At 39.7% G+C, this 24438-nt stretch overlaps 1 protein-coding gene across 1 annotated transcript in view; it reads right to left on the bottom strand.

Moving 5' to 3' along the window:
- Lrp1b (LDL receptor related protein 1B) overlaps nucleotides 1–24438 on the bottom strand; it is a 1777071-nt gene that overhangs the window by 709924 nt on the left and 1042709 nt on the right. The gene's annotated exons all lie outside the window — the stretch shown is intronic.

Genomic DNA, 24438 nt, shown 5'->3' with positions numbered 1-24438 from the left:
CCCTCCCTTGTGTGGCCCCTGGGGGAATTTCTGACATAATTGGGGTAAATTCTATATCCCAAGTAAGCATATTACAAGTGTTCAAATTGGCTGATAAGTGCACGTTGAGAATATATCTTCCATTATTTTACAGCAATTAAGCTTTTTTTTCCAATCATTTTAACAATTGACAATTGTTTTGATTGCCGGTTGAGCTGAAAGGAGCATTATTCTGATGGATGTCAGTGTGCCTCATGCTATCCTGCATTCCCTACAAGGGCTTTAATCATTGTGACAACTTAGGAACTCACAAAAGAGAAACTATATTTTCTCTAATTCCATGATCAGGCACAAATGTTTCCTTTCATTTATATAAATCAGCGTGCATAAAATACATGATATTTCATCTTTAATGACACTTTCTAAAATCATAATATTCACTTGATTAAAGCAATTTTATTCTTATTACTAAATTACACATTTTTGAAACTGGAACAATCTTCCCCTCAGCATTTCCTGTTGATCATGACATATACATTTTACTCCGTAGCTCGCTGTCCTGATTCACAGATATAAATGTGTTCTTATGAATGGATATGCATTCATGCACACACACAACCCAGGCTTGTGATGACTTGAAATTCTAAGAAGGACGTTTACTATTTTGCTGTTCTGTTAGGTTTGCATGAAGCCTCAAGTCAGTGCAGTCCTGAGTGGAGGTGGATTGTTGATAAGGGCACAGACTTGAAAAGGATTAAGGCTTTGAACCCAGAGGAAATTGGCAAAGCTTTTTCCCATATGGCTCAAAATTGGCAAAGAAATCTTCTCTAGCCAATTACGACTGTTTACAGACAATTGATCAGTGTGTTTATTTTTTTTCTTTTTTAAAAAATATTTATTTATTTATTATGTATACAATATTCTCTCTGTGTGTGTATGTCTGCAGGCCAGAAGAGGGCACCAGACCTCATTACAGATGGTTGTGAGCCACCATGTGGTTGCTGGGAATTGAACTCAGGACCTCTGGAAGACTAGGCAATGCTCCTAACTACTGAGCAATCTCTCCACCCTGATCAGTGTGTTTAAAAACTAGCCAACTGCTGCTCCCTCATCTCCATGTTTACAGCCAGAGATTTGTACCTACAAAGACCTCCTACAGGGACTACATCAGCACTTTACCTATGAGGTACGTTATACAAACACGGAGGTGCGCCATTCCTGTAGATGTGGCTGTATCAGAGTCCATAGTCTGCCTGCTCCCAGATTTTTTGTGTCTGTCATTCGTCATTCTCTCACCATCCAGTAAATTTTCCTTATCTGAGACACATGGTCAGGACGCTGGCCAAATGAAAAATTGCTGTGAACTGAGCCAGTACCTGAATTTCTAAGTAAAAATTGTCAGAAAAAATGTTTTTATTTTACATTTCTACTTTTGAGGCCTGCATGCACGCACACTCACTCACTCACATACACACACGCAAACATGCATAAATCTAGATTACACATATGCAAGATAATGTAGTGCTTATCTTTTTGAGTTTATATTATTTTTGATGAACATGATCTGTAGGGATAAGTCCCACCACTAAGGGGGCGTGTTCGCCTCAGGCTAATGTTTGCTTATAAATTTGGTGAGCGTGCTCCCAGCTGCTTCTTCTGCTTTCCTGGTCTCCGCAGGAATGGTGGTTCTGTAAGTCTATTTCGCCATTAAAGCTGTGTATATATATTTTTACATTCTGTCTGCATTCGTTTATACCGTTACATTTTGGCTCCCAACGTGGGGCTATTTTGCCCCCGACTCAAGCGGGTAGCCCGCTAGCTAACAGAGCACCCTCCCGGGTGCTGTTTTTTAGTTCGTGACTCCGGCCCCAGTGTCGAGTCCAAGACATACTCAGCCACACAGGCCCATTCTGCCTTCCTTGGCTAAGTTTGCAGCGGAACCCCACTGCCTGAATTAGCAGAAGCTCAAGTACCTGCAGTTTTGCAACAAAAGCTGCCACAGTGGCAGATTTGGTCTGATACAAAGTGACATGGCCAGGCAGTGGTGGTGCATGCCTTTGATACCAGCACTTGGGAGGCAGAGGCAGGCGGATCTCTGTGAGTTTGAGGCCGGCCAGGTGGTGGTAGCGCACGCTTTTAATCCCAGCACTTGGGAGGCAGAGACAGGCGGATCTCTGTGAGTTCAAAGCCAGCCTGGTCTACAAGAGCTAGTCCTAGGACAGGCTCCAAAAACACAGAGAACATCACTGGCAGGAACCGATCATTGCAGGTAAAAGATTTTTCTTTTATAAATAAAATGTCTGAACACGTTAGTATTAAAGAATTTAACAGTTTTTTTTTAATTGTACCATGTGGGAGATTTTACAAGAGGTGTCTATCACCCCACATCTATGGATCCTTCTGGGATTCGTAGTTTTCATCGGCACTAAATTGTTTGATAATAGAAATATGATAAAGTCTTTACGAGACAAATCCAGGATTTAAGGCAGAGATTGAACGCTTAAAAACAATTGAGAATGACAACAATCTTCTCAAGAATCAGTTTGAAGTTCTCCAGGCTGATGTTAAGGAGAAATTCATTACTATGGAAGAGGGAACAGCTGATTTGGATTGTAAGCTTCAGTCCCTTTCTGTAGGAACTGAAATATTAGTGGCTGATATTAAGGAGAAATTCATTACAATGGAAGAGGGAACAGCTGATTTGGATCGTAAGCTTCAGTACCTTTCTGTAGGAAATGAAACATTAACTGAGAGAATCAAAACTGCTGAATGTGACAATTGAATTTTGTCTTATGACAGATTGACGGAAAGATTGTCAATACAAGAAGGCACGGTTTATGCCATAAAAATTATGTCCAAAGATGAGATGTTATCTCTAACGGACAAACTTCATACTTTAGAATCCTCAGTGAAGGCTTTGGAACATAATTCTGGACAGGAGATTCAGACATTGCAGAAGGCAATGGTGAATAGAATTGAAAAGATTGAGGAATTTCTAAATTCTGATGAAGAAGAGCAAAGGGTAGAAAGGCAAATTTTAACTACATCTGTGGGTAAATCTCTCCGGGACAATTTCCACAAAGGTCTACCTCCAGCTCTACCTGCCTTTCCAGTAATAACAACAAAGAAGGTGATTGGATCCAGAAACCCTAGGGTCATCAAGGAGGATACATGGGAGCCTGTCCGTATGAATGATCTCAAAGAAATAAAACAGGCTGTCATGACTTTTGGGATGAGGGTCTCTTTTGTTAAAGAGATGCTAAGATCTTGGGCCACGACAAGCAGAGCAACCCCCTTGGACTGGCTCCAGCTGAGCTCCGCGGTCCTTGAGAGTGGACCGCAATTGAAATGGAAATGCTTATTCAGGCAAAAGGCTAGACTTTTAGAACAGCAGGAAAAAGCGAAGGGAATTGACATTTCCCTAGATAAAATTCTCAGGAACACGAGACCAGCCTGGTCTCAAGAGCTAGTTCCAGGACAGGCTCCATAACCACAGAGAAACCCTGTCTCGAAAAAAAAAAAAAAAAAAAAAAGAAAAAAAGAAAAAAAAAAGAAAAAAAATTCTCAGGAACAAGCTAATTTGGATGAAAACACACTCTCCATGTGTACTACAGCAGCCTTAAGGGCTTGGGACAGGGTACAAGACCCAGGACAGAGAATGGAATCATTTGTCAGAGTTAAACAGGGTCAGAGAAAACCCTTTAGTGACTTTTTACAAAGATTAACTAACGCTGTACAAATAGGGATATCTGACCCAGAAGCAAGACGTATAATGATTGAGTCTTTGGCTTTGAAAATGCAAATGTGGAATGCAAAAGGATTTTGGGGCCTTTAAAGCTCATATCAGAGCCCTTGGAACAATGGGTCTTGCATACACTGAATGTTGACACATTTGACTATGGCACTGAAGCATGGGTAGATGAAGCAATTTCAAATGGTAAAAGGAGACACCAGAATACCAAATGTTTTAATTGTGGCAAAATGGGTCATATGAAAAGGAATTGTAGACAACGGATTTTCAGAAATAATAATAATAATAATAATAATAATAATAATAATAATAATAATGCATCATTCAGAAATAATAATAATAATAATGCATCTTCTAGAAATAACAGAAATAGGAGGACTCAGCCTTCAGGTTTATGTAGAAGATGTGTAAAAGGCAGACATTGGATGAATGAATGCAGGTCAGTCATTTCCAGTTTCTGCAGAGAACGTGCCTCGTCAGGACAATTAGGAAGCCCCATGCCTACTGTTACAAGCAATAATGATCAGAAAGATAAGTTACGTGTGTTTTGGCAAACTTCTATAAATGATCAAAGACCTAAACTGAGAGTGTGTGTAAATGGCATTTTTATTACTGGCCTGCTGGACACAGGTGCTGATGTAAGTATCATTACCCCAGAATCTTGGCATCCATATTGGCCTCTTCAGAATGTAAATGTTCAGCTCCTGGGAATTGGAATCCTATCTCGAGTAAAGTAGAGCACGAGATGGGTTGAATGTATAGGGCCAGAGGGACAAATAGGAAAATTAAAGCCATATGTAGCCAATATCGCAATGAATTTATGGGGTCGTGACCTATTACAACAATGGAATACCGAAATTAACATTCCTGCTACTTCTAGAGCCTATATTTCTGAGAATAATATTAAAAGATATTACAAACGGAGAAAACTGGCCATTTGGGCTGTACAAGAACAAGCAATTGATGTCCCTTCAGAGATACCAACAGCCTTACCTCTAAAATGGTTGACTGAGAAACCAATATGGACAAAGCAATGGCCTTTAGCTGAGGAAAAGTTACAGCCTTTAGAATAGCTGGTACAAGAACAATTAGATGCTGGACATATAGAAGAATCTACCAGCCCAAGGAATTCTCCTGTATTTGTGGTTAAGAAAAAATCAGGTAAATGGAGAATGGTGACAGATCTAAGGGCCATCAACAAGGTTATTCAACCTATGGGCCCTCTGCACTCTGGAATTCCTTTGCCCTCTTTATTACCAAAAGGATGGCCTCTCATAGTTATTGATTTAAAGGATTGTTTTTTCACTATACCTTTGCAAAAAGAAGATAGAGAAAAATTTGCCTTCACAGTGCCTACTTATAACAATTCTCAACCTTCGAGGAGGTACCACTGGACCGTCCTCCCCCAGGGTATGTTAAATAGCCCCTCCCTGTGCCAATATTTTGTGAACCAACCATTGCAAATAATACGCAAGAAATTTCCCAAATCTATAGTATACTATTACATGAACGACATTTTGTTATCCGATTCAAACAAGGATACCTTGAACAGACTGTTTGAAGAAATAAAGATACTTTTACCTAAATGGGGATTGCAGATCGCTCCTGAAAAGATTCAGAATGTAGATTTTGTTAATTATTTCGGTTATAAAATAGGTTTGCAAAAAATTAAGACACAAAAGGCACAAATTAGGAGAGATTGCCTACGGACTCTTAATGACTTTCAAAGACTGTTAGGAGACATTTCCAGTCTACGACCAGCTATTGAAATAACACCTGATCTAATAATTCATTTGAACAAAACCTTGGATGGTGATAAAGATTTAAACAGTCCCAGAGAATTAACAGCTGAAGCAGAAAAGGAACTGACAATGATTGAGGAAAAAATTACAACAGGCACATGTGGACAGGGTGAATCCAGAGCTCGATTGTATTCTCGTCATACTACCATCAAAAATTTCTCCTACAGGAATTTTAATGCAGAGAGATGATATTATTTTGGAATTGATCTTTTTGCCACATAAACCAAGTAAGAAACTGAAAACTTATGTGGAAAAAGTCTCTGAGTTAATTATAAAAGGCAAGCTGAGACTTCGTCAACTAGCAGGCATAGACCCAGCAGAAATTATAGTTCCTTTCACTGCTGATGAACTAAAGGAATTATGGAAAGATAATGAACCATGGCAAAGAGCTTGTGCTAATTTTTTTGGGAGACATTAATAACAACTATCCAAAAAGCAAGAGGCTTAACTTCATAAAGAGAACTTCTTGAATTCTTCCTCGAATCGTCCATGATGCTCCAACAACTGGAGCCTGTACATTCTATACTGATGCCAATAAATCAGGGAAGGCAGGTTACAAATCAGAAGACTTGGGTAAGGTGTAACAAAGTCTGTATAATTCTGTCCAGAAGGTGGAATTATATGCCATTCTTATGGTGCTAAGGGATTTTAAAGAACCTATTAATATAGTTACTGATTCACAATACACAGAAAGAGTTATTTTACATATTGAAACTGCTGAATTTATACCTGATGATACTGAACTAACCTCATTGTTTCTCCAGGTTCAAGATTTGATCAGGAACAGGCTTTGCCCTATGTACATAACACACATCCGATCCTATACGGGTCTGCCAGTTCCTCTAGCACAAGGTAATGCAGAAATTGATCAATTATTGATTGGTAATGTGCTACAAGCCTCTGAATTTCATAAAAAACATCATGTTAATAGCAAAGGTTTGAAGAAAGAGTTTTCAATTACTTGGCAACAAGCTAAGGAGATTGTAAAGAAATGCCCTACTTGCTCTTTCTATAACCAAACGCCACTGCCTGCAGGGACTAATCCAAAAGGCACCCAAAGGAATGAAATCTGGCAGATGGATGTGTTCCCCTTTGCAGAATTTGGCAAATTAAAATATGTTCATCACACCATTGACATTTATTCAGGCTTTCAGTGGGTAAACTGCTTTAAGTTCAGAAAAAGCTGATTCAGTAATCACCCATTTATTAGAAGTCATGGCTATCATGGGTATACCTACACAAATAAAGACGGATAATGGTCCTGCCTATGTTTCTAGGAAAATGAAACGTTTTTTTGATTATTACAATATCAAGCATGTTACAGGTATACCATACAATCCTACAGGTCAAGCAGTCATAGAAAGATCAATTCGAACTATAAAGGATATGTTGAACAAACAGAAAGGGTGGAAAACACCCCCAGAAATAGGTTACATAATGCTTTGTTAACCTTGAATTTTCTCAACACTAATGAGAAGGGAACAACGGCTGCAGAAAGACATTGGATAATGGAAAAGTCTACTGAACTAAATCAACCAGTTTATTTTAAGGATGTGCTGACCTCACAATGGAAGCCAGGATATGTGCTACGTTGGGGAAGGGGTTTTGCTCTTATCTCTACAGGTGAGGAAAAATTGTGGATACCGTCAAAATTGATAAAGGTTTGGTTTGAAGAAGAGAAGCCACTTGGAAAAGATAAATAACAATTCTTTCATAAGGATGGCGAGCATACTGATGGTAAGAAATACAGATAGGTTGGAGGCAGGGTTCTTTTCTTATCTCCACAGGAAAATACTCATCTTCAAAGAAATTAAGGGACCCTGAATATTTAATTACTGATGGATGGACACATTTTGTAAGTATTAATTTATATATATATATATATATATCTTATTAAACATTTCTTTATAAATATGTAGAGCTGGTTTTGAAGTTGGACTCTGGCTCAGTCCCTCTCCAATTCCAAGCCTGTTAGTAAGAGAAAAACCCAGAGTTTCTGGAGTTTCTGTCTCATGTCAAGAGCCATGATATGGGACAGAAAGAAATATGAGTTTAGAAAACATCTTTGCTTTTCTTCATATCTATCATACTTTTCATTGAATATATCTATCATGCCTTTCATTGAATATATATATATATATATATATATATATATGTCTATATGATTAATGTTTAAATTTTTCACAATGAACAATGAATTTTTCCTGAAGTGACATTTGAAGTTTCCAGGAAGAAGATGGGGCCCCACAACAACAACTCTACCTGGTTGATATGACTTCATGATACTGATAGCACTACTACAAGACCTGTTTTGGATACCAGCTGCACAAGACGATCCCAACTTGGTTAGCTGAAATGCTGCACATCTTGTACAACATTCTGGCCAGACCTCCACAAAATACTCAGAGACTATTTGCAATTTTAAAAGACATTGATCTTGAAATTTAACCATCATTTTACTTTCACAGGATCCCCCAGAAAGAACATCACCCCCATGACAGCTGGAAGTAATTCTAGAAGACGACATTCCCTCTCCCAGTAAAGTTTACCCCTGGGTTTAGGGACATCATTTAGGGGTTGGGCGGTTGGGGGAGGAATTTTATAAGCTCAGGGATCATTTTCAAAAAAAAAAAGAGGGAATGATGGGATAATAGATTTATAATTGTGAGTTACTGCTTTTAGACAAATATATTGGTATCGATTCTTCTATATTGATACAAAGTTAAATTATATTGACTATTGTATGCATGCATGTTTCTATCTCTGTTTAAAATATTTTTTATGTATTGACATATATTGCATTGATAAATATATATTGTATATATTTACCATATTGCAGTGTACATTTCTACCTCTGATTAAGATACTTATATAATGTTTGTGTATTGATATATATTTACCATATTGCAATGTATATTTGTACAGTGTTTATATTTGGAGGTCATTATCCTCATTTGTTACACAGTTGTTTATTGTCTTAGTCTTTAAGTTAGATATTTATTGAGAATTATGTAGTTAGTCATCTAAGTTTGTCATTTATAATCAGACTAATCAGGTTCTCTAGATATATAGAGATTATACTTAGTATAGATAGATAATCTTCAACCTCTTCAAAGAGCTGTAGAAAATGGCCTTTAATCTAACTCAGAGTTTTGTGATAGTGAGACACAATTGCTCCTGGCAACACCGCTCTATTCCCGAGAGAATGTTGAGCACCAAAGACACTCCACCTGGAGCCTTTCTATTTGGCAGAACTGGCCTTTGGGCAAAGAAATGTCCATACCTCAACCACTGAGAGAGATACAGAGCATGCATCAATGGATAAAACAGAACTGTCATATCCTGCCAAGACAGGGTAAGATAGTTTTAAAAAGTTCCTTGCCTTTAATAATGGTATATCAGTTATGTTAGGCCTTAGCCAAAGTTGGTTGACTCAACATTGCAAAAGAGACTTTGGGTGATTGCCCAGGTGATGGAGGAAGGTCATTGGCTAATAAAGGAACTGTCCTGGCCCATTTAATTGGTTAGAGGATAGGTGGGAGGAGAAAACAGGACAGAACGCTGGGAGGAAGAGGAAGTGAGGTCAGAGACTCACAGCTCTCCTCTCGGGAACAGACGCCAGAGAGAGACGCGATGCCCCGCTCCTGGGATGAAGCTCCGACCCAGGATGGACTAGGCTAGAATCTTCCTGGTAAGCACACCTTGGGGTGCCATACACAGATGATTAGAGATGGGCTAAATTAATATGTGAGAATTAGCCTAGAAGAGAATGGGCCAAGCAGTGTTTAAATGAATACAGTTTGTGTGTTGTTATTTCGGGCATAAGCTAGCAGAGCGGGCGGCTGGGGTGCTGGGGTGCTGGGGAAGAGGCCCCGCTGCCCCTAATACTACATATGGCGCCCACGTGGACAACTGCTTCCACATAAAGCCTGAGACAGCTTGGGAAGTAATTCTTGAACAAAATGAAAGCATTGTGCCTGGTTTCTTGGTAGCAGCAATTTCTCGGTTCTACTCTGCTTGCTAGAGGCAAGCAAGCGCCTCATCTAAGAGAGGCTTCCTGACTCAGCTTTAGCTGCAAAGCCTGCAGCTCATTAAGAGGTCCTGCCACGAAACACTTAAACGGTGTTGACGAAAAGCTGATCACATGCTTTTCGGTTTTCAGCCATAGCAGGAAAAAAGCTGCGCCATTTAAAAATGCCGGCTTTCTGGGCTGTCCTGCCAGGACAAACTCTGACTCTTTTACGCAGGCAGTTTGTGCGGTTTGCAAGCACAGGCTGTTGAAGCACGCTTGCTGGCTACAGCCAGTACCTCAGCCATGAGGCTGGAAAGCTAAGGAATGGGCTGGATCCAGCTGGCAAAGCCACGCCTTTAATCCTACTGATATTGCTTGGTAAATTAAAGATTCATGTGGTCAGAAAAAGAGAGATATACAGTAAAGAGAGATTCAAAGACAAAGAAAATTTTTAAATGGTTTACAGTGTGTTAAAAATATATGCAGACTAAAAGTTGAAGTTCTTAAAGTAAAAAACAAAAAAAGAAAGAGAGTTGTGTGTGGTAGCACACGCCTTTAATCCCAGTGCCTAGAAGGCAGAGGCAAACAGACCTCTGTGAGTTCAAGGTGTAGTAGCTTACACCTTTAATCCCAATGCCTGGGAGGCAGAGACAGGCGGATCTCTGAGAGTTCAAAGACAGCCTGGTCTACAGAGTTACTTCAGGTCAAAGACACAGAGAACCTGTCTCAAAAAGCAAAGAGTTAAAAGTAAAAATAAACGAAATAGAGGTTAAAACAAAGCTGTACAAAGATGGAAAATAAACAGAGAATTTTGATACTGTATGCTATTATGCTCTCTTTGAATTGTTTGAATGCTGAGGAAGGAGCAACAGCTGCTAAAAGATATTTATTTATAAATGCTGCTGAACTAATCCGACATAGATATTTTGATGCCTTGACTTTGAAATTTGGATCTAAGGACATGATACTTTGGAAAGGAGTTTCTTATTTTGTTTTCACAGAGGATGAGACGCTGTTCTTTTCTTCTATTCCGATTTGGTATGATGGACCACGCCCTCCTGAAGGGTTGGTGTGAACACTTTCAGAAAATTGCTTTGCTCAACTGCCAACTGAGATGAAACTAGCACACAGGTTATACCATGAAAGACCTAATTAACGACGCCCCCATTCAGCAGGAAGCAGTTTGGAGAGAAATAACTGCGCCCATATTCCCTAAAAATGTTTATAAATGTTCTTTTACATTTAAAGGGGATATGATATAGATATGAATAATTTGCATTAGTATAGATTTTGCTTTATTGATAGAGATTTAAGGTCAATTTTGTTATATGTATAAGTGTTTCTGATTTTGATTAAGGTATTGTGATTGTGTAGTTCATTTAAATATGTACTATATAATTAAGAAATATAGGTTGTTAATGGATAATCATCGATAATAGTAAAGCTTGTAGTCATGTTAGTTAGATTTTCTAGATATATAGAGATATATTTTAGATAGACATTCTTCATGTCTTTCAAAGATTACAGAATAGGACATTTAATGTTTTAATAACTGAGGACTTTTCATGACAATGAGACACTCTGCTCCTGGCAGCACCAATGTACTTCAAGAGGAAGATGGGCATCGAAGAGGCACCTTATGGAGTTTGATAGCCATTTGGGCAAGAAACTGCTCTTGCCTGGACTATTGCATAAACTGGACACAGAGAACCCGCAGAGAGAGGACTACTGAACTTGCCTAAGGAGAGATGATCTTTCGGGGTTCCTGATTCATGAAAGAGTCTGCGAGACATTCTGCAGGACACAACAGATAGTGACGGAACTGACTTTGAATTTTCCTGCTTTATGGAAATGTCTGCTGGATACCATGGGCCTGAAGGCTGAAGATGGATGCCCCAACGGTACAGAGGAACTTTGGGTGACTGTCCAGGCAGCGAGATGTCTCTGTCATTTCTAGAGTTTTAAAAGTTGTTTTTTTCTTGTTTGCTTAGGTAGTATTCTATCTTTCTGGAGTCTTTGACGGAGTTAAGAATAGTTAGTTATAGTTATAGTTTTCCTTAGTTATGATAAAGATTATTGTAACTTTTACTTTATAACTGTTTTGTTATATGTAATTTTGCTATGTTAAAGTTAAAGCCTTTTTTTTTTTTTTTTGTTTAAACCGAAAAAGGGGAAATGATGGAGGAAGGTCATTGGCTAATAAAGGAACTGTCCTGGCCCATTTAATTGGTTAGAGGATAGGTGGGAGGAGAAAACAGGACAGAACGCTGGGAGGAAGAGGAAGTGAGGTCAGAGACTCACAGCTCTCCTCTCGGGAACAGACGCCAGAGAGAGACACCATGCCCCGCTCCCGGGATGAAGCTCGGACCCAGGATGGACTAGGCTAGAATCTCCCCGGTAAGCGCACCTTGGGGTGCTACACACAGATGATTAGGAATGGGCTAAATTAATATGTGAGAATTAGCCTAGAAGAGAATGGGCCAAGCAGTGTTTAAATGAATACAGTTTGTGTGTTGTTATTTCGGGCATAAGCTAGCCGAGCGCGCGGCTGGGGTGCCGGGGTGCTGGGAACGCAGCCCTGCCACCCTTATTACTTCACCCAGGTAGTCAGTTGTCTCTGACAACTATTGCAATTTTTGGATATATCTTGTTTGTTAAGTAATATTTATTCCCTTCTCAGATCTTTGACGGAGTTGAAGATTATATAATTGTAGTCACTCTCTACATTATTTAGACTCCTTGAGATAGAATGTTTAGCAAAACTTTTGTTCTAAATACTGTTTGTTATATTTATTATTTGTTATTATTGTATATAGTTTTATTTGGTTTAGCTCTGTCTTATTTAGACAAAAAGGGGAGATGTAGGGATAAGTCTCGCCCCTAAGGGGTTGTGTTCGTCTCGGGCTAATGTTTGCCTATAAATTTGGTGAGCATGCTCCCAGCTGCTTCTTCTGCTTTCCTGGTCTCTGCGGAAACGGTGGTTCTGTAAGTCTATTTCGCCATTAAAGCTGTATATATATATTTTTACAATCTGTCTGCATTCGTTTATGCCATTACAATGATCATCCTTACATTTTTCTAGAAATAATTTTTTAATAGGTGATGTTGGTCTGGAAGAGGCCATGTATTTGTGAGATTTTTGTGTTACAGTACTAAGGGCAGAGGCTTGCCCAGGGGAAGTGTTCTACAGGTCTGAGGAGAAAGACTTCCCAATGGAAGTATTGCAGGTATGAGGGGAAAGGTATCCTGGTAGTCAAGGGCAAAGGAATGCTATAAAGTCACACTGCACAACAAACCTCACACAAGAGATATTGGAAGAGACACAAGGAGGAGGCTGCCTCTGCTCAGTGAGAATCTTTGGAAACTGACCAGGAAGCAAGGTTTATATAGAGTTTATTAGTGGTCAGAGTTTTCCAAAGTGGGGATTTCGAGAATAGGAATTACTGGAATTCCAAATCAAACCCAGGGAATAGTGGAATTTTAATCTCAGGGATTGGTGGGTTTTAACTGTTAGGTTTTTAAACCCAGAACTGGTAGTAGAATTTTTACCCTACATTTCCCAGTGTTTATTATTAACAACAGCACAGGGTTGGGAAAGGGAGTGACATTATCCGTGTACTAGTTACTGCTGATTGGAGGCATTGACGTACTTGAGGCAGACTTGACATTCACAGTCAGGGCATAGCTGGAGTCATAGCAACCAAGGGTTGACATTCTTTTAATATTATTGAAGAAATCTAGATAAGAAGCTTATTAGGCAGGGTGCTAATTAGGTAGGATTAAGAAAAGTAGGATGGGGGTTAACAAAGGCAGCACCCATCACTTCTCAGCCTTTTGGTTAAGATCAAGTGAAGTAAGGCAATGCCCAATTCTATATTAAACTGTCAATGATTCAATAGCCAGAAGCATTGCACTGTTCCTTACATCTTTTGGAGAACTTTCTGGAATTGTCAGAGCTTATCTTTTTACTATATCCAACTAGTTGACATAAAAACAACACTCCTCCCTGAGGAATTGGCAGAGACCATCTTTCTCTTTTGTCAGCAAATCGAATTCTCACTGAATTTGTAAAATTATGAAGCCAGTGAGTCTATTTGGCCCTGGAGGGTGAGGGTGCTCTGAGCCACCCATTAGAGGTCCTGGATAAACTGAGAGGAAAACTGATAATATGTAGTTAGGGATATAGTCAGCTCTGCTCTTCCAGTGGCAACACTAGGAGTAATTCCCAGGGCTACAGGAAAAGATACGATCTGAACCACTTGTTTGTTGGGCCTTGCCCCTGAAAGCCCTGTGATGAGATCCAGCTAGCATTCCTCCCTGGGTTCCACTTCTAATTTTAGGAAAAAGAACACCATGCCTAAGTCCCAGACCACCAAGCTCACAGGCAGTGGTAAACATTAGTGCCTCAGAGTACCAAGGTGTTGTGAATATTGGGACATAAGCCCTGGGTGGTAGGGTTCACAGTCAAGGTATTATTACAGTCTGAGGATCTAGTGTGCCCATAAAGTATGTGTTTGAGGAGATAAAGCAGCCTGTGGTATTGAAGAGAGAGAGTGGGAGAGATAAAGTGTGATAGTGATTTGGGGCTCATAGGGGTTAATGAGGGGTGAAGTGACAGAGTCTAGTAGACAAATGGGTGAGACTTCAAATGGTAGTTGTGAGTTTAACTCGGGGGAGACACATAGCTGGCATTCTCCAACATGGCCAGAGTATTGTTTAATAGCTGATATGCAGAGGTTAAAGTCTGAAACAAGAGCTATAAGTGTAGGATAGGTGCTGTTAGGGAGGAAGGAATTTTGAGGAGTGGTGAATAATTTCTTCTGACTAGTTTATACCCAGAGGCTGAGAAACTGGGCAAATACCCTTGTATTTTTTATTATGCTGAATGGACAGCTGTGATCGATGCTATAGTAAAGATTACCCGTGGCTACCAAACCCCTTCCTGAATATGTATCATGTCTACTACAGGACCAAAGGGCAGCCTCCATAAGTCTCTGGACCAATGTAGACAGTAATCTCTATTTTGTATGGTGGGATATTTGTGTACTGTGTGAAATGTACTGCTGTGATTGGTGTGATAAAAAATTAAGGAGCCAATAGCTAGGCAGGAGGTATAGTCAGGACTTCAGGGCAGAAAGAGAGACCTCTGGGATGAAGAGGGAGGAGTCCCCAGCCAGGTGAAAAGAAAGCTGCATGAGCATCATGGAGAAATGAGGTAAAGAGCCAATCAACAGAATGTAGATTAAATTAAAGGGTTAATTTAAGCTATAAGAGCTAGTGGGAGAAGCCTAAGCCAAGGTCAAGCTTAATTCATAATAATAAGTCTCTGTGTTACTTTTTTTGTGAGCTGGTGTCCAAAATAATAATCTGCCTACAAGTTTGATCATGGAAAAAGCAGAGGGGACAGGTGTTGTAGAAATCAATATAGGTGGTATAGGGACAAGTATCTCCTTTGAAAACCTGCTAATGAGCAATCGCCAGATTCCTTGCCCCCCAGGGTGCTCTGCCAGAATTGCTAACTATAAGTTTTTTGAACCACAAATCTCCAAAAATAAACCCTGTCACTGATGGGAGTGAACAGGAGAAATTAGAAAGAAAGGGCATGATCCAATAGAGTCATGCTTGAGTCTTCGCAGATCTGCAAGAGCTGAGACTGGAGGCAATCTTCTGAAATCTAAGGGAGCAAGGTCCTGTTGCCACTGAAATGTAGAAGGAAAGATTATCTTGAGACAATGGTCTAAAAGGCTTGAAATGAAAATGGTAAATCCGGTGATGGAAAACCCTTGAAGTTAGTGGTGATTGGAGTAGTAAGAATGATCCTAAAGAGGTCTGTCCATTGAGGAGATAAAGGAAGAAGCTTGTGAACAGAAACAGAAAGGAGGATAAAGTTCCAGATGTTGATAGAAGAGGAAGAAGTGTCAGGATAGAGCTAGAGCAGATAGTTGTGGGTGAAGTTCCAAAGGAGAGCACAATGATAACAAAACAAAGGGGTAAGAAGGTGATCAGGAAGTGATTGCAGTTGAAACATGAAGCCAGGATGTAGAATCAACCATCCATACATGAGCTTGAGAGGGGTGATGAGGAAAGCTTCTTTGGGAGAGCTATTGGTCGCAGAAGAAACAAACCTCTTGGGAAGGTTTGGTAAGAATATTTTTCGGTTAGTTGGATCTTGCTTGAGGACTGGGGGCAATGGGAGATATGAAAAAAAAACATATGAGAGTTTTAGATAAAGTTTGAAAGCTTTGATAAATAAACTCAGGGCCATTGTCTGATTTAAGGGACTTTGGACCTTCAACGAGTAGATGATTTCCCTAAAAAAAGAGACCAGAGACTGTGATCTTTTGTTAGGGTGGGGAAAACTTCTACCCATCCTAAATATGTGTCTACCAGGTCCTAAAAGATACTTAAAATGTCTAACAGTGAGTGTGTGGGTAAAATCAAGTTGCCTTTCTGACCCAAGGAGGGATCCCCTGTCTTGAAAAGCAGAGCTTCACTGCCCAATAGTAGAATTAGAAGTTTGACAATTTTTACATAAAACAGTGATAGCTTTTAGAAAAGATAGACCCTCAAGGGTGGGCAGAAATAGGTTTCAGTGATGTGAGCCAAAGCCCTCCTACTAGAAGGAAAGCATTGGCTCAGATAGAATATAATTTGTTAAAAATCTAGGGATGATAGATGGGGCCTGTAGAGTGAGTATGTCCTGTGATGTGTGAGAAGGGTGATGGCTTACCCAAGAGTGGCAGCTGTAACTGCCTCATGGCCTAGGTTATTTCTCTTGGAGAAAATGGAATTGTCTGCTTGCTGAAATCTGAAGTGGATGATTCCCATGGCCCCTGGAAGATGAGAGCACTCTAGTATATCCATAATTTGGTTGGAAGTGGTTATGGACCCCGCTTTTGTTGTTAGAATTCTGTGCTCCCTTCAAATAAGTGCATGTGACAAAAAAACGTGAAAGCATAATTGTAGTTTGCATAAAAGTTTATGGATTGTTAAAAAGCTCAAGAGGTATTAATTCAGTCTGTTCCTTCCTGCTTTGGTCCAGAAGGGTCCATTCTTCAAATACAGTAGACTACTAAACAGTAATCATATCCTGTATTTCATAATCCTTTGAGTAGGAAGGAGCTACCATCTGTATACCAAGTATAGATGGCTGGAAGTAGTGTTCCCTCATGAATATGCATAGAATTGGGCAGTAGCTCTTCTACACTACCAATGCAAAAAGTGCGATGGGGCATATCCTGGGACTGGTCAGGAAAGAAACTTTAAAATGTTAAGAGGTAAGCATGGCTAGAAGAAAAATACAATGTTCTCAATCAGTTCTACCTGAAGAGAGAGAACTCAGGAAGGGGGAAGTGGTTGGAGACCCTTGTGTGTTAGAAGGTGGAACAGGTGATAAGAAGAGAAGACAGTAATAAATGATCTGAAGTTAAAGTTAATGGTGAATGACGGTGGCCAGCACATACAGACAATGTGCCCATTCTTGAATAGTAGGATTGATAAGTACACAACTGGTATAAAGGAGGGTTCCATTTGAACTTGAGGACATATGGCTCCTTCTCTGTGACACAGAGTGGCAAGTTAAGTACGGAATATGTAGACCAGAATCTGGAGAAAATACCCTAGCGCAAGGACTAGCCAATGGGTGTGAGGAGGGACTCATGTGAGGAGACAAGGGACACATAATATAAGGGATGCGTGAGAGAAATGAAAGAGAGAATCTAAGAGCTTAAGATGCTAGCCAACCTGAGGAAAAATAAAATTATACTCATGATCATAGGGATTGAAAGAGACTAGATTAGATGTTTCTGATTTAGGGTAATGTTCTTGTTAGTTGAATTGAAATGCATTCCCAGATAAGTTGCCCGAGGAGTAGATAGCTGGATCTTAGAATGTGAGACCCTATATTACTGGCCAGAAAGAAAGTTTAGTAAGGTAGATGTGTTGGTCTGATTAATTTGCACTGATGGATTACAAAGGAGGAAGACTGTCTATGTAGTGTGTATACCTGGGTTTCAGAAGAGGCAAGAGGGAAAGTTAGGACCATGACCAGTCCACATTGACGTGGGCTGTCTCAGAACCCCTTAGGCCGGACTTAGGAAGTGATGTGGGTAGGGAGAAATTGAAGTATCTGGATCGGTCCAAGTAAAGATAAAAATTTGGAGAGGAAGACCTGGACATTGATCAAAAGAAATGGTATACATGAGGTTCAGGACAGAAACATAAAAGATTCCTGAGGAGGGTGTTGTAGAATATTATTGTAAGCTGTGTTACATTTGTTTATGCTGTGGAACATTTGTTTAATGATGCAAAGGTGTGTTGCATCCCTTTTTGTTTGCATTTTTTAACTCTGTGAAGCTATACTACTTGCATGTCTAAAACACCTGATTAATAAAGAGCTGAATGGCCAAAACAAGGCAGGAAAAAGCAAAGGCGGGGCTGGCATGCCGAAAGTGTAAATTGAAGGAGGAAAAGAGAGAGGGATCAAGGAACAAGAAAAGGAGGACTCCTGGGACCAGCTACCCAGTCACACAGCCAGACACAGAATATGGAAGAAATAAGAGATATACAGAAATAGAGAAAGGTAAAAGCTCAGAGGCAAAAAGTAGATAGATGGGACAATTTAAAGTTAAGAAAAGCTGGCAATAAACAAGCCAAGCTAAGGCTGGGATTTATAAGAAAGAATCAGCCTCCCTATGTGATTTATTTGGGAGCTAGGTAGCAGGCACCTCAGAAAAGCAAAGAGCAAATATAACCACCAATATTTTGGCATACCAACATGGAGCCTGTGTATTTCCACATAGGGTCTGAGAACGCTGAAAAAAATAATAAAAGACAAAGAAAAAAGACACAGCTTCTTTAAGAGGTGCTGCTGTTCAGCCTTCAGGGAAGTGCTAAATAGAAATGGCTAGCTAAGCAAAAACTGCTTGTGTCAATAAAGATGCAGGCTTCCTACAGCTAGGAACATTGAATGCCATTCCTGGTCATGCATCTCGAACTGTGCCTCAAGCTTCAGGCTTGGTTCTCACAAACTGAGAAGGAGGCAGGGCCAGGCAATAGAGCTGTGTACTGAGGACCCAGCTGTAGCTTAACAGTTTAAAGTTTGCTCACATGGTAAAAAGGGCTAAAAGATAAGCAGTAAAAGAGGTCAAGACAGAAAATCCTCTAAACACGTTCCAGTGTATTTTACAATGTGCATAGGCTTAAAAAAATAAGAGTATGGACATTTATAAAATGAAAGAAATAGTTTATAAATAAAGTCTTTAAAGAAAAAAAGTAAAATAATAGAAAAATAAAAAAGGCCAGTAACTATGGGAACTACACAGGTACTCTTTATACTCTTTAGTATTACATTGATTTTGAATTTTTTTGAATGTTGATTAGCATACAACAACTGCTGACAAACATGGATTCTAAACTGGAATGCTAAATTAAAGCAGTCTATATACTTTAGGAATGACTTAACTTTAAAAAATGAAGGCAAAACTCTGTTGCTTTGGAGAAGTAGTTATGCTTTTTTTTTCCACAGAAAATAAGAGGCTAATTAACCTCATTTAAGGTTAATATGGATCAAGCATGACTAATAGAGACCTTCTGAAACTTGAGAGGTGATATCTATCAACAAAGGTTATAGCTAGTCTTCTCAGGATTTGGCCATTATCACAGTTTTCTCAGGGACCCATAAGGATGCCTTCACCCAGAGACTACAGGAAGTAGTTTAGAGAAAACAAAAGTTGGGATGTGGGAGGCATTTGATTATCTGGTGGGTCATAAATGTTTGTTATATTTAGGGGAATATAGAATAAAAAGACAACTATTAATCTCAGATATTTTGTATTGGCATGGATTTTGGTATATTGATGCAAATTAGAGTTAATTTTATTTATGTTTCTACTCCTGTGTAAGGTTAAATACATATGCAGTTCATTTAAAATTATAAGTTAAAGTTCTAGCTTTTGAGAGCTATTATTATAAAGCATTTATCCTAATCAAGAAATGTAGTTTAATAGTTAGTCATCTATAATAATCAAATTCGCAGATACATTAGTGATGCTTTCAAGATCATAAAAAGATATACTTTAGACAGATAGATGGTCTGCAAACACTTCAAAAACCTATAGAATGTGGCATTTAAAATGTTTTGTTTACTTAGGACTTTTCATGAGAATAAGACACATCTGCTCCTGGCATTACCAATTTAGTTCAGAAAACGATGATGAGCACTGAAGAAACTTCATAGGAGTTTACTTTCTCTGTGGCAAGTTTAGCCATTTGGACAAGAAACTCCTTTCCTTTGACTGCTTGTTGGTATGCTATATAAACTGGACACACAGGACCCACAGGAAAGTGACAGCTAAACTTTGCCAAAACAAGAAAGGACAATCTTTCAGGGTTCATGCTTCATGGAATAGTCTGCCAGACATTCTGCAGGACACAGAGGAAAGAGATCGATGAACTTTGATAATACAAGGCAGGCAGTCCTTCATATTTCTTGCTATACTGAAAAGTCTGCCAGATACTCTAGTCCTGTAGGCCAAAGATGGATGTTCCAACATTCTATAGGAAATTTGAGTGACTGTCCAGCCAACAAGATGTCTCTATTGTTAGTAAATATTATATCCTTCTGGATCTTTGATGGAGTCAAAGATAAAGTAATTAGAGTTATAATTTTCCTTAGCTATGATAGAAAGTAAATTAGTTATAAAACTTTGGAATCACTAAGATAATATAGATGATGGACAATTTTCTCTAAATTTGCTAAATAGAATTAAACTGAATATTGTAAATGTAATTCTTACCTCATAACTTTTTGTTGTTTGTTGTATGTTTTACTATGTTGAAGTTTAAATGTTTCATTTTTATTTATCCAAAATGGGGGAATTGTGTTTAATATTACTTTAAATGTGTTACATTTGTTTATGCTGGGGCACATTTGTTAAATGATGCAAAGATGTGTTGCCTTCTTTTATGTTGCATTTATTTAACTCTGTGAAGCTGTGCTACTTTGCCTGTCTTAAACACCTGCTTTGTCTAATAAAGAGCTGAACATCCAACAGCAAGTCAGGAGAAAGCATAAGTGAGGCTGGCAGAAAGACAGAATAAATAGGAGAAAACGAGAGAAAAAGGATCAAGGAATAAGAAAAGGAGAGAAGGACTTCATGGACCAGCCACACAGCCACACAGTCAGATAAAGAATAAAAAGGAAAGAAAAGATATAAGAAAGAGAGAAAAGTAAAATCCCATTGACAAAAGGTAGATCAGATAATTTAAAGTTAAGAGAAGCCTCCAAGAAACTAGCCAAGCTAAGGCCAGGCATTTATAAGACAGAATAAGCTTTCATGTGTGAATGACTGGTGAATTTGGGGATAAGCAGATTGGGAGATCAAAGGAAATATAGGCTCCCATTTTGACTAGGAGGTAAGTCCATTCCAAGCCAGGGGATGGGACAATTGGTACCACTAGGAAAGAGGGGATGAGAGACTACTCCTAAAGACACAGCTAAGAGGTGTGACTGGTAAGGCTGTCTCCCTACTCTGACTAAAGAGGAATGAGAAGAAGAGGTAGTTCTCCAAAATTTCATCAGGACTGAAAAAGTGGCCCTAATGCCTAGAAGAAAGTTGTAATGCCCTGGTACTGTGGTGTCCTTGTTGGGGACAGTGGTGGTCAGGCCTAGCCCCCTTCTGTAAACCATGGCCAGACCTAGGAGGTTGGTTGGAGGGTGATCTGGTCCTGATATTTCAATGCTGTAAGTTACATGGGTGCAGCCAATACCCTAATGTACCTTGTAATTAATGACATCTTGGACATGGTCAAGATAGTTTAAGTGGTCTCTGCAGATTCAGGCCTAATGACCCTACTGTCCACCTTTGAAGCAGGGTTCCCAGGCTTTGGGAAGCCAGAGTGTCTGAGAATTTGCTACAGTCATCTCTCCTACTGTACACCTTCAAGGCCATTGCTAAGACGTTGGTCTGTATAGTCAGGGGTGTAGGGATAAGCCCAGCCCATTAGGGGGCGTGTTCGCCTTGGGCTAATGTTTACTTATAAATCTAGCAAGCATGATCCCGCTGCTCTCTCTGCTTCCCTGTTCTCCGCGGGAACCAGTGGTTCTGTAAGTCTATTTCCCCATTAAAGCTGTATATATTATTACAATCTGTCTAAATTCATTTACGCCGCTACACAGGGGTACCTTCTCTAGATGTGTAAGTTTGGCCCTAATATCAGGGAAACATGAGATAAGAAGTCAGTCATAAGAGTTGTTTTCCATTTGGGGTATTTGGGATTCAGATTGGTATATTTTAAGAAGGACTTTGTTATGCAGTCCTAAAATTGAGGGTTTTCATGTCTGCCGCGGATAACCTCTTCAAAATTTTTATAATATACCAATTTAAGGGTGGTCGTGCAGAGACTGGCCAGGAGGCATGCTGTAATGTGATCTCCAGCAAGGATTCCCCCCTGGGATATTTAGGGACCTGGTTGGGGACTGCTGCAGTTTCTATGGATAGGTGGCATTCTTTTGGTGGATTTCATCTACATGTGTCTTACCTGAGTTCGAGACTCACCTGAGCTCCTCAGGGAAAAGATTGTTTGTGAGAATCATATAAATATGATGGACAATAAGGTTGTAAGATTGAGTAAAACATTGAAATTCTTTAATAACGGATGAGTTAGCAGTGTAGGATTATAATCTCTTTTATATGTAAAAGAGTTTGTTAATGAGAAAGGGACATGTACCTTAATCAAGTTGAACACTCTGGCAATCTCCTTCAAATGGAGAACCATGGCCTGTTTAGGCCAAGTAGGAAAAGGTTGAGGGGTTGCCATGGTGGAAAGGGAACTAGAATCAGGAGGATGAGGGGATCCCAGTGGTCTGAATGTAGGCACCAGGGAAGTTGATTTAGGCAGCCTCTTGCTGAGGAGGAAGAAAGGGAAACTGGGGAGTCTGGAGAAGGAGAAGGGGATGGGGTTTGAGACCTGTGGCAGGGAAGCTCATTAATTGGATCCAAAGTAATGGAAGAATCATATTATTCAGAGTTTTTGGCTAGAAATTGGGTGAGGGAACAGGAAGGACAGAGAAAGTGCTTGGGCATAAGGAATCTTTCCATTTCCTTGATTCCTTGCAATAGCTTTCAAGATCCTAAAAAAATATTGAGATTGGGGGTGCTGTTGGGAAGCCATTTAGTTTGATTATCTAGGGGGTATTGGAGCAGAATTTAATTGCAAAGTTGAACAAGCTTATAGCCCTTCAGGTTGGGTGTCAGAAGAAGAGCCTTGAGTTCTTGTAACAGGCCTTCCAAGGGGGAATGAAATGGTACAGAAGACTATCTTCCCACAGATGTGAAGGGGAGGGTAAGAAAAAAAAATGGTCAGTGCAGCCTGTAGTTGAAGGCATTCCCAGGCCTCAGAAGACTTAACGAGAATAAAGTTGTTCAATAGGTTATTACCACACTCAACAGGATATGGAATCAGGGCTCGTAAGCCTGATGAAGAGACTTGATTTCTGGCGCCAGGGCTTTGGATGAATCCCCAAGGCTTGCCTACAGGCAACAAAAAACTGAGGTCAGAAATGAGGCCTCATCCACAGGAAAGGGCTGGAGACTATACAAAAACAGAACTATGCAAAAGGGCATAGAGGAGTTCTGGAGTTATGGGCAGCTCCAAATGGAAAAGAAGAAAAGAAGGCAGGAAGGAATGCAATAGCCTGATTTGGCTTAAGAAAATTGCAGGATTACACCTTTAAGCATGGGAAAATAGGGGTCAGGTTAAGAGGGTCAGTTATATCTCTGAAAGATGATAACTGAAGGTACATCAGCCTCTAAGAGTACCAGAGGGGTGCCAGGCACTAAACAGTCACTTCTTTGGACTCAATGAAGCATATACACCAACTGAAGGGGGAACTTACTAAGTTGCTACTGGGGGGTGCAATGCTGAGAAATTGAAATTGAGCAATAACTAAGCCTGAAGGTGAATCTGTTGCAACTGCATCTGAGATGAGGGATAGGGTCCCAGTGTGATTCAGACACTGAGGGGGAGCATAGGCCCCAGGAGAACCTAACCTAGTTAGCAACTAAGGTAATTGTTACAGGTCTGAGAAGAAAAGTTTCCCCAATGGAAGTGTTACTGCTCTGAAGAGAAAGGTATCCTGCCAATCAGAAGACAAGGGTTGCCACAAAGTCATACTGAAAAGCAAACCTCCCATGAGAGATTTATTGGGAGAGACACAAAAAAGTGGCTGCCTCTGCCCAAGCAAGAAACAGCAGAGAACAGATCAAGAAGCAGGCTTTATATAGTTTCTAGGGGAGCGGAGTTTTCTAGGGTGGCGATTTCTAAGGTGGGGAATTGGCGAAATTTCAAGCAAAGCCAAATGATAGTTGGAGAAATTTTGCGCTCAGGTATTGGTGGGTGTTCAGGCTCAGGAACTGGTAGGCTCGGGGGTTCAGAGATTGGTGGAAATTTGAGCTCAGGGGTAGATGAGTGTTGGGAGTTTTCAAACCCAGAAGTAAACACAGACCTTTTACCCTACAACGATCTACATGATATACCATCTCCTTAAACATTAAAAATACCTTATAATCAATAAAAATAACAATTCTTTATACACAAATGCAATAATATAAATTTTACAATAGCTTTTCTTTAAAAATATAAAATAGGTAGGGAGCGAGATGAACAAAATAATTTAGAATGCTGGCTACTCATCAGTGCTTTCAGTTCAGGCAGAGAAAATGACTCCACCCCTACTTTAAAGGCCCGTTAAAATGCAGTGTCTTTTTTACAGTCTGTTCCCAATCTATCTGCTAACAGGAGTAATGATAAGGACTTTCTTTGATATCTTAGTGAGTTTCTAGGATACGTGTTATACATATGTTATACATATTCTTTGTGTGATATTCAATACT

This window comes from Microtus oregoni, unplaced genomic scaffold (assembly GCF_018167655.1).
Source record: "Microtus oregoni isolate MIOR12 unplaced genomic scaffold, Mior012 000025F_ref0000491, whole genome shotgun sequence".
Taxonomy (NCBI): Eukaryota; Metazoa; Chordata; class Mammalia; order Rodentia; family Cricetidae; genus Microtus; species Microtus oregoni.
Note: the sequence above shows the minus strand (reverse complement) of the source record. Positions and strands in the feature narration are given on the sequence as shown.